Source organism: Eptatretus burgeri, chromosome 25, assembly GCF_056783735.1.
Source record: "Eptatretus burgeri isolate ZD-2024b chromosome 25, Ebu_testis_v1, whole genome shotgun sequence".
Lineage (NCBI taxonomy): Eukaryota > Metazoa > Chordata > Myxini > Myxiniformes > Myxinidae > Eptatretus > Eptatretus burgeri.
In genome coordinates this window covers 220,789-232,523 of record NC_140985.1, presented here as the reverse complement: position 1 = coordinate 232,523, position 11,735 = coordinate 220,789, and the positions used below count along the sequence as shown (strand labels likewise).

Genomic DNA, 11,735 nt, shown 5'->3' with positions numbered 1-11,735 from the left:
CACATGATGTTATATGGACATGTAGGTGGCGATGTTGGCTCATGGAAGGAAGAAGCATCACATGATGTTATATGGACATGGAGGTGGTCATGATGGCTCATAGAAGGAAGAAGCATCACATGATGTTATATGGACATGTAGGTGGTGATGTTGGCTCATAGAAGGAAGAAGCATCACATGATGTTATATATACATGTAGGTGGCGATGTTGGCTCATAGAAGGAAGAAGCATCACGTGATGTTATATGGACATGTAGGTGTCGATGTTGGCTCAAATAAAGAAGAAGCATCACGTGATGTTCAATGGACATGTCGGTGGCGATGTTGGCTCATAGAAGGAAGAAGCATCACATGATGTTATATGGACATGGAGGTGGTCATGTTGGCTCATAGAAGGAAGAAGCATCACATGATGTTATATGGACATGTAGGTGGTGATGTTGGCTCATAGAAGGAAGAAGCATCACATGATGTTATATGGACATGTAGGTGGCGATGTTGACTCGTAAAAGGAAGGAGCATCACATGATGTTATATGGACATGAAGGTGGCGATTTGGCTCATAGAAGGAAGGAGCATCACATGATGTTATATGGACATGTAGGTGGCGATGTTGACTCATAAAGAAGCATCACATGATGTTATATGGACATGTAGGTGGCGATGTTGACTCATAAAAGGAAGAAGCATCACATGATGTTATATGGACATGGAGGTGGTCATCATAGAAGGAAGAAGCATCACATGATGTTATATGGACATGTAGGTGGCGATGTTGGCTCATAGAAGGAAGAAGCATCACATGATGTTATATGGACATGTAGGTGGCGATGTTGGCTCATAGAAGGAAGAAGCATCACATGATGTTATATGGACATGTAGGTGGCGATGTTGGCTCATAGAAGGAAGAAGCATCACATGATGTTATATGGACATGAAGGTGGCGATGTTGGCTCATAGAAGGAAGGAGCATCACATGATGTTATATGGACATGAAGGTGGCGATGTTGGCTCATAGAAGGAAGGAGCATCACATGATGTTATATGGACATGTAGGTGGCGATGTTGACTCATAAAAGGAAGAAGCATCACATGATGTTATATGGACATGTAGGTGGCGATATTGGCTCAGAGAAGGAAGAAGCATTACATGATGTGATATGGACATGTAGGTGGTGATGTTGGCTCATGGAAGGAAGAAGCATCACATGATGTTATATGGACATGTAGGTGGTGCTGTTGGCTCATAGAAGGAAGAAGCATCACATGATGTTATATGGACATGTAGGTGGCGATGTTGACTCGTAAAAGGAAGGAGCATCACATGATGTTATATGGACATGAAGGTGGCGATGTTGGCTCATAGAAGGAAGGAGCATCACATGATGTTATATTGACATGTAGGTGGCGATGTTGACTCATAAAAGGAAGAAGCATCACATGATGTTATATGGACATGTAGGTGGCGATGTTGGCTCATGGAAGGAAGAAGCATCACATGATGTTATATGGACATGGAGGTGGTCATGATGGCTCATAGAAGGAAGAAGCATCACATGATGTTATATGGACATGTCGGTGGTGATGTTGGCTCATAGAAGGAAGAAGCATCACATGATGTTATATATACATGTAGGTGGCGATGTTGGCTCATAGAAGGAAGAAGCATCACGTGATGTTATATGGACATGTAGGTGTCGATGTTGGCTCAAATAAAGAAGAAGCATCACGTGATGTTCAATGGACATGTCGGTGGCGATGTTGGCTCATAGAAGGAAGAAGCATCACATGATGTTATATGGACATGGAGGTGGTCATGTTGGCTCATAGAAGGAAGAAGCATCACATGATGTTATATATACATGTAGGTGTCGATGTTGGCTCAAAGAAGGAAGAAGCATCACGTGATGTTATATGGACATGGAGGTGGCGATGTTGGCTCATAGAAGGAAGAAGCATTACATGATGTTATATGGACATGTAGGTGGTGATGTTGGCTCATGGAAGGAAGAAGCATCACGTGATGTTATATGGACATGTAGGTGGTGATGTTGGCTCATAGAAGGAAGAAGCATCACATGATGTTATATGGACATGTAGGTGGCGATGTTGACTCGTAAAAGGAAGGAGCATCACATGATGTTATATGGACATGAAGGTGGCGATGTTGGCTCATAGAAGGAAGGAGCATCACATGATGTTATATTGACATGTAGGTGGCGATGTTGACTCATAAAAGGAAGAAGCATCACATGATGTTATATGGACATGTAGGTGGCGATGTTGGCTCATGGAAGGAAGAAGCATCACATGATGTTATATGGACATGGAGGTGGTCATGATGGCTCATAGAAGGAAGAAGCATCACATGATGTTATATGGACATGTAGGTGGTGATGTTGGCTCATAGAAGGAAGAAGCATCACATGATGTTATATATACATGTAGGTGGCGATGTTGGCTCATAGAAGGAAGAAGCATCACGTGATGTTATATGGACATGTAGGTGTCGATGTTGGCTCAAATAAAGAAGAAGCATCACGTGATGTTCAATGGACATGTCGGTGGCGATGTTGGCTCATAGAAGGAAGAAGCATCACATGATGTTATATGGACATGGAGGTGGTCATGTTGGCTCATAGAAGGAAGAAGCATCACATGATGTTATATGGACATGTAGGTGGTGATGTTGGCTCATAGAAGGAAGAAGCATCACATGATGTTATATATACATGTAGGTGTCGATGTTGGCTCAAAGAAGGAAGAAGCATCACGTGATGTTATATGGACATGGAGGTGGCGATGTTGGCTCATAGAAGGAAGAAGCATCACATGATGTTATATGGACATGTCGGTGTCGATGTTGGCTCATAGAAGGAAGAAGCATCACGTGATGTTCAATGGACATGTCGGTGGCGATGTTGGCTCATAGAAGGAAGAAGCATCACATGATGTTATATGGACATGTAGGTGGTGATGTTGGCTCATAGAAGGAAGAAGCATCACATGATGTTATATATACATGTAGGTGTCGATGTTGGCTCAAAGAAGGAAGAAGCATCACGTGATGTTATATGGACATGGAGGTGGCGATGTTGGCTTAGAGAAGGAAGAGGTGTCACAAGATGTTATGTTGTTGCTTGGGCCGGGACGTCGGCCGACGAGCTCGACCACCAGATTGAGCAGTAGAGTCGCCCGGAATTCAGATCGTCGCCCTGGATAAGTCCGGAGTCGACGGGTCCTTTGTTTTGGACCGTGAAGCGTCAATATTTCCACCACGTGGTACAGGGTTATTTGCCAAATCTTCAAAATACCGAGAGACCACGTGGCGATCCACCGAGTCTTCACACCCTCGACGGAACTCGAACAGAGACGAGCCGCTTCGCGCGCTCGATCCATGTGCGATTCCGAGCGGTTTAATCGCCAAGAACCGTCGGTCCCGATGTCCCCTTACCGCGGCACTTTTTATGTCCCCTTACCGCGGCCTTGCTAATTTTCCCAGCACGCGACACGCTCAGTCAATGAAAGAATTGACACGAACGAGCTGAAAACATTGAACAAATGGGGGGTTTATTGAAAATGCAATGGGGGAATGAGGGGAGCACTTAAGGCAGAGCAATACCGAATATAAGAAATACAAGTTTATACAGCAAAGGCACGAAAACAATTCACTACTTCCCAGACGGGCCCACGGACACACACACACACACACACACACACACACACACACACACACACACACACACACACACACACACACACACACACACACACACACACACACACACACACACACACATACACATACACGCACACGCACACACACACATACACATACACACACACGCACACACACACGCACACACAATAAGTGGTGGCTAATGCCTTTATTTATACCCCCAGCTCGGAGGGAAGGTGAGCTGGAGGTAAGGGTCTATATTGGACCTTTCCGGCTGACTCGGTCGGCGCCCGTCCCGGCCACCAAAACATCGACTCCGTTCGGCGGATGGTCCCTCTCGAGTTCGACCCTCTGGAGGAGGAGGAAGAAGAAGACGTTAAAGACGGCCACGACAAGCTCAGACCTCTCAGAACACGATGACGACGACAGGGACTTCTTCCACGATGACAGAAGCGCTTCTCGACCTCCTCAGCCACGATGACGACGACGACAGGGGCGCTCGCTGTCTGGTTCCGATTCACTCACTCCTTTTTATGTGCTCCCCCTCCCCCTTCCCGGCGCGGGGAAAATCCCGGGGCAGGAGTTGATCAAACGTCAACAATTTTTTTTGTTTGGTTGACGTTTAGATGGAATTCATGTTGTACTTGCGCAAACTCTCGTCATCCTGGGCCAACTCCTGGAGCTCCTGAATGGATATCTGTGCTGGAGGCTTGTGCAGGGCTGGATTTAGACATGTGGTGGCCCCTGGGAACCCTTCAGTTGTGGTGGCCCCTGGGCAGCCTTCAGTAGTGGAGGCCCACCCCACCTTTGAATACTAAAAAGATGACAAGACATATTTACAGTCGTCCATAAAGTATATTTTTCAAGAACAAAGAATCTGAATAAAAATGTACAATGTACATCTTTAAACATCATGATCAATGTATATACATGTAAGAATAGAGTTCCTATGTTTCAAGTATAAGGAATCTGAATAACCCAGCACATGATCAATCTTTTAGATTATAAGAATCTGCGAAGTTCCTATGTTTCAAGCAGAAAGAATTTGAATAAGCACACAAGTACATCTTTTAACATCATTGTCAAACTAAGAATCGACAAAGTTGGAAGTTCCCATGTTTCAAGTATAAAGAATCTGAATAGTGTCGTGAATAAGCAAGCAGGTCAATGATGATCAATCATAGAATCTACAATCTCGTACAGTACCTAATACCTATATTTACAGACCACTGATGAGACCACCAGGCACTTTACGAGACTTGACCCTTGCAAAGTCTTGGATCAATTTGTCGAAGTCAATCTTTCTGAGAATGTCACATTCAATGCTCATCAAGGCCAGGTGACTGAGCCTATCATGACACATTGTAGTCCGTTGTCTGTTCTTCCTCTTCTTCTTCTTTTGGCTGCTCCCATGAGGGGTCGCCACAGCGGATCATCCTTCTCCATTTCGCTCTGTCCTCCGCATCTTCCGTTGTCACTCCAACCGCCCGCATGTCCGCCCTCCCACATCCATAAACCTCCTCTTTGGACTTCCTCTTCTCCTCCGACCTGGCGGCTCCATCCTCAACATCCTTCTCCCGATATACCCCGCTTCCCTTCACCCAGTGATGAAGCCATGATCCAGTGATGAAACAGTGGCTCTGCGTCTAGAAGTTTCTTCTGCAGTTTCTTCACCATACCACGCTGTTTCTCCATACTTTGCCGAACAGCAGCTCTGCGTCTGTTAGTTTCTTCGGCATTTTCTCTTTCCCGTTTTCTTCTCATGCATTCTCTGCGTAGCTTATTCCGCTGCTCACTGCTTCTTGATCTGGAGCGTGGCATTCTCGTTTTGATTGCAGTTGCTGTGACTGGTAGTTGTAATATATGTCAGTGATTGTAATGTTATCATCAAGTGATTGATGATTCTGATAAAATGAGTGGCATTTATAGTCAACATGTTGCACAATCCAGTGATACTATTGCATCATGTCATCAAGCTCTTGCGCAATCACACTATTGTGCAACCATTGCATCATGACCTATATCCGGAAATTACTAAGAAACTGTTTACCGAAGGTCGTTTACCGTAGGTCAAAACGGATCACACTCCACTGAACCACGATTGAATAAACTAAACTAGATCGACGCGCATGTAGAAATGCAAAAAAAAAAAATCGAATTTTTTTTTTCTCAAACAATTTTTTTTTGGGGGGGGGGGGTGGAAATCACTCAAAACATGTAGAAATGCAAAAAAAAAATCAAATATTTTTCAAATAAAATCGGAATTTTTTTGAAAAATTAAATTTTCCAAGTTTTTTTTTCTGCGAATTTTTTTATTGGTTGGAAATCACTTAAAACATGGAGAAATGCAAAAAAAAATTCAAATATTTTTTTCAAAATGCCCGCCAGAGCGGCCATACTGGACTTTGGACCGAGTCCAAAATATAATGGCATGATCCTTGGACCATACCTAATCCCCCCACCAAGTTTCGTCGAAATCCGTCGAGGAGTTTTTCCATAATACTGTTCACAAACAAACAAACAGACAGGGGTGAAAACAGTAACCTCCGTCCATCTTCGATGGCGGAGGTTAAAAAATGGGGTCACACACGTTTATATGATGTATAGTTCAAAAGTTATGAATTTGTCACCGGGATGGAACTAAATGCAAGATCGCCGCCATAAAAACCCCATGGGACAATATTTCGAAATGGGAACATCTTATATTTTGTTTCTGACACCTTTGTGCATTTAGAAAATAGGTGGCATTAAATATTCCAGGGGGTGCATGGGAAGGCCATCTGGCTACCAGAATAAACTGGAAGAGGATGTCCACCGACACAGTTGGGCACCAGATATGGATGGCCGTTGGCTTACAAAGATCTCTGAAGGGTGAGTCACACTGTCATATCAATGACATTCACACATCCACATACAATGACAGAAACCTCTCCAAATCCTGGTCTTTAACTGATATCCTTCTCCGACTGCATGATCATCATGTTTTGTGTAGATTCATTTTACCTTTTTGTCTCCGTGTATGACGTTCTTGCTGTGGATGTAACTGAATGCAGAATCCGCCTGGAAAGAAAGGACTGACTTAATGGGTGGTTACACAAATAGGAGTTTCCAAAAATCTTATATATTTAAAATATCCTGTTTTTAAACCACACGATAAACATCACAAATAACGAATCCCATCAAGATCGGCTCAGCTCACCTGACGAATAATGGGTCGCACCTGTTCCTCAGTCATGAGTGCACCTTGATTATTGAGATAATGAAGCAGATCACCTGTGCAGACAATCAAACAGATACCATGAATGACTGAAACGTTTCAGTGAAATATACACATTCGCCAACAATCATGTGTAGCACTCGTCATTTTGGAGGATCACCGATGAGAGAGAAGAGTTTGTTGAGTGAAAAAGAGGGAAGAGTGGTTTGGGGGAATGGGTTGGATGATCACACTCTCCATGCTAAAATCGACAAAACAAAGACATGATTTATTTTTCAACATTGCAGCTTCTCAAAGGCCAAACAAGCTGTTACAAGTTACCACCACTTTCATGGCTCCTGATGCTTGTCTCCCTGGCTCCGTGATGAAGTAAACCACTTTCCTAGAAATGGGAAACTTCATTATTTTCTTAATTTGTAAAATTATTACCCTCGTCAGTTCAAAAAATCTTCTTCTCTGAAGTGGCTGAACAGATTGATGCAAAACTTTACACGAATTACCGTCTCTCCATGAGGAACAAAACGTTCACACACATGACAGCATCGGTCACATGGTTTGGCAGGGATATTGGATTTACCCTGAAACCTAAAAAAAACTTCTCCAGAACAGCTGGACAAATCGAGGGAAACTTCACACAAATGTTCCCCAAGCCATGTGTATACGAGTTTGTTTAGGAATAGATTGGTCACATGGTTTGGCAGCCATATTACATTGAAGGAAAATACTAAATAATGTTTCTCTGGAACCACTTTATCAATCAATGTGAAACTTCACATTTATGATCTGGTAGTGATAGAGAATAAGTAGTGATCTCTCCAAGAGAGCGACATGTCACGAGAAACCACAAACGCCAATTGCAACCCTCAACTCGGGCCGGATCCTCACGCCCAAAGTGCGTTTACCGTACCAGTGAATTAAACGTGGCAGATGGGGAATCGTGCCTGCAACAATGCGGCAGTTAATTTGGATGCGCGAACCAATGCTGCATGCTGCCTTACGTGGGCTACCATTACCATTGGGAGCTCAGACCAATATTGCCTCCTGGGAATGCTATTCGGACCAACGCAATGCAGGATAAATCGGGACACATTCAACACTCCAATAATTTATTCCACAGCAAGCAAGGGAATGTAAAGAGCAGAAAATGATGGGAGGAGTGATTAAAGGAATGCAGAGGACAAATGCAAAGGAGAGCAAATGCTTGGGGGGGGATTGTTACCTCAGAAAATTGTGAGGGAAATCATACATGAAATTACAAGAGGTTGAACACATATAAAACACATGAAAAGCACATAAAAACACACATATACATTTTCCCTTGCCCTAAACCAATCATACCCGACCCCAGAGTACTTATAAACAATCACTTAACAGAGAACTACAACACTGAATCAAGGAGGAAGACACAAAGAGATTGGGTTGAGGGTGAAAGAGAATGCAGAGGTTGTTAAAAAAAATTTTGAGGCACTTTGTCGAGCCGACACTCCCGCTGAAATCGTTCCTTTTGGACCTATCTTGCCCAAACTCGCTCCTCGTGTCTACCCTTGCAACCGAGCCCCGTTAGTCTGCGGTCCCGAGTCGGAACCTGTCCGGCCAGCGTGATGTTCTGCGGCTTCAGGACAGCTCGTTCCATTTAAATATTGGCAGGCTTTGAGGTTTGGAAGGCAGCGCTGGAAAATACGGCACTGGGGCGATGTGAGTAAAATCAGGTGGAAATGAGGAAGACGTGAGATAGGAGAGAAAGTGGGGTGAGTGAGGTTTGAAAATCTGCTCTGGTGAAACAAAACGAAAAGTGGAAAATCTCTTTGGGAACAGGCTCTCAAAAATCTGATCTGTCTCAGGCGTTTGTCGAAGTGAGATATTTTGCTAACGATCAGGGTTTATACCCCACGCCTACCCCTCAGTGGCTGTTTTCCTTTGGCCGTGCAATGCTGCATTCATGTCTCTCGAAGGGGAGGGTGCATGAAGGGGTCGAAACAATCTCAACCTGAGCGACTTCTGTCTCTACTTACGCCAGGCATCGCCATTATTCTGCTACGTGTCAGCAAATGAGTGAACGGGTTTGTGAGCAGGTGAGCAATGAACGTGACTGGTGAGTAATAGAAGAGAATGGTATGAAATGGAAGAGACAGAAAGATTGAGATATAGAGGTGGATAGGAAGAGGGAAAAGGAACAGACACTTATGCTGCCTCCACACGTTCAACGCATATTGATCACATTGATACGATTTAGCTTACTCGAAACAGAATAATAAATAAATAACTAATATCTATGTGTGTGTGCTTCCTTTCCCTCGGGGGTGCACGAAGTCCAACCCCAGGCCACAACCGTCACACGACCCCCACCTCTCCAGTCATCCTCTTCTCAGGCTGCTCAAACCTCCTCCATTCCTCTTTTTCTCCCGCTCTTTCTTCCCCCTTCGTTCTCCTTCCCCACTCTCCTTCGTTCTCTCGCTCGATACGTTTTCTTTGTCTTCTCATTTGTCGTTTGGAGAAAATCATTGAGGGAGAAAGATGTCCATGTTGAACACTTGTGTTACGATGAAACTTTAAAATATCTTCTTCTTCTTCTTTCGGCTGCTCCCGTGAGGGGTCGCCACAGCGGATCATCCGTTTGATCCGCATAGTGATTTGGCACATGTTTTACGCCTGATGCCCTTCCTGACGCAACCCTGGTCGTCTCTTACAACACAGGGATAAGGTACACCTATTTTAACCGGGGTATACACCGGCCCAGTATACTGGTACTCATTTCACCGACCTCGGAAGGATGACAGGCTGAGTCAACCCCCTGGTGTATTAATTCAGTGGCCCAACGGGGTTTGAACTCAGGACCTCTTGGATCCCAAGCCGCTGCCCTAACCACTGCGCCAACACCAGGCTATGTAACTTTAAAATATGAATTATCTTATTGTTCTTTGATTTTGAAGAACCTCCTGAGGGAACCCACTGTCATGCCAGAGCTGCCCCAAAGCCTTCAGCATACAAGTTCCCCCTGTGTCATCTGATAGCTGACATGGGGTGTCACTGTTGTTGCAGACTATATTGAGAGGATGCTCAGATCTTGAGTTGTTCTGTGGGTAGCTCACTACTTCCTCATATGTTGCATTTTTTTTCTCTTTGCCTTTTTTTGATCCAAACACAACGCCGAAGCACCTCTGCTTGAGTTGGCAAATGATCGGGAGAAAAGTGATGAAGAGGATATCCCAGTAACCACAGCCTTCTTTTGTCTGACCTCAGTGTCCTACTTGGAGTGGTTGTAGTAGAACTGAGTGTGCTGACTGTGCTCTCACTGCTCCGGCCTTGCCCTTCTTTTCTTCTTCGTTTGGGAATCATGATCGCTGACGACCTCTTTCTTTGTTATCTATCTGCAAATGAAACAATTGTTTAAGAACATTACTGCGATCCATAATTACCTCGACATATCGTCATATCTGAGTTCCATAAATATACCTTACACAATTGAATAAAACTAAATTATTGTACATTTCAATGTACATTGTAAAATTGCAAAAGCATTTATGTGTCATATCAATTGTAACACAGAGTTTATAAACACATTTTTGACAGGTATTAATGATATTTATTCACAAAAGTCACAGAAGACAGTTAGTTTTTGAAATAAGGACACAATAAGGCCGAAATACAATTTCAGAGGGAGGTTGTCTTTGTATTTTATTAAAAGCGAAGAATCAAATTCCACATCTATGGTTCACATATACTGAGTTCTGGATGGAAATTTTTTTCAGAGAATGTCTTAAAATATCATTTCTCAAAAATTGGAACTGAGTGTCAAGGAAACAAATTTTTGACATATTGTTGGGACTGTCTGTTGGTGCATGTTGTGTGTGATGTGCTCGGTGCATACCTGCCCGTCTAAACACACCGGACATACGTAGAGGCCGCAGCGTGTCCCCACCTTTTGTGGCCATGGTCGCACCGGCATATGTCGTGAGGGTCGCGGACTTGTTCGCACCACTAGAACCGATCGGGGTCAACTGCACCTCGTTCCATAGAGGACCAGCGGGCAAGAACAGGAACAGGATCAACAGAGCTCCACTCTTCCCCAGGATCACTCACCTGCACAGTCGGCTTCGCTATGTTGCTCCTGCAAACCGCGGTCAATGTGGGCCGAGGTGTGCAGCGAGTGGACAGAGGAGAGGAGAGGATTCAGAAGGGGTGGAGGTGTGCCGTCTCACAGACATGGGGTTGGGACACCCGTGCAGGAGCGAGCATCGCCGACGTTAATGTTACGTCACACGGCATACAATGTAAACGGTGGTGTTAGCCATGGGCCACAGTTTGGAATTGCAAATAAGTCTTGGTATAAGCATGGCCACGTCGTTGGAGTGTGATGTGTGTGGTGAATATCTACCCAGTGAGACGCAGAGATTACCTGTAGGCCGGGTTGTGTCCCTACCATTCGCGGCCATGGTCGTATCGGCGTGTCATGTGGGTCGAGGCCTTGCACGCAGAACCAGCAGGGGTTTCCCAGTTCCGTCGTTCCATGGACGTGGGTTAGTACAGGGTCGACGTAGCCCTCTTTTCCACAGGATCATACACCTGCACCATTGTTTGTGATCCGTGGCTCCTGCAAACTGCAGTTAGAGTGGACGGGTGGGGTCGGGGAAAGGGGAGGGCATGGGAGGGGTTGAGGGATGCCTGTTCATCGGGAGGGTGGGTTCGACGAGAGGCAAACGGATGTTATTATGGACCCCAAGCATCAATAGTGCCAATCAAGCTGTTTGGTGGATCAAAGTGTCATCAGGCTACATCTATATCTATATCTACACCTGCATGTACTCGTCCCATGAAGGGCATGGAAGGGGTGGAGGGATG

General features: G+C 44.7%; 1 protein-coding gene across 10 annotated transcripts in view; it reads left to right on the top strand.

Moving 5' to 3' along the window:
- Positions 1-11,735, top strand: part of LOC147007774 (uncharacterized) — a 241,636-nt gene that overhangs the window by 175,395 nt on the left and 54,506 nt on the right. For 2 of the 10 annotated variants that reach the window (XR_015053899.1, XR_015053898.1), the window contains exon 4: positions 3,904-4,593. The exons of the other annotated variants lie outside the window; for them this stretch is intronic. The gene's annotated coding sequence lies outside the window, so the exon portion shown is untranslated. Of the gene's footprint in view, positions 1-3,903; positions 4,594-11,735 lie in introns of those variants that run through there. 10 annotated transcript variants of the gene reach the window in all.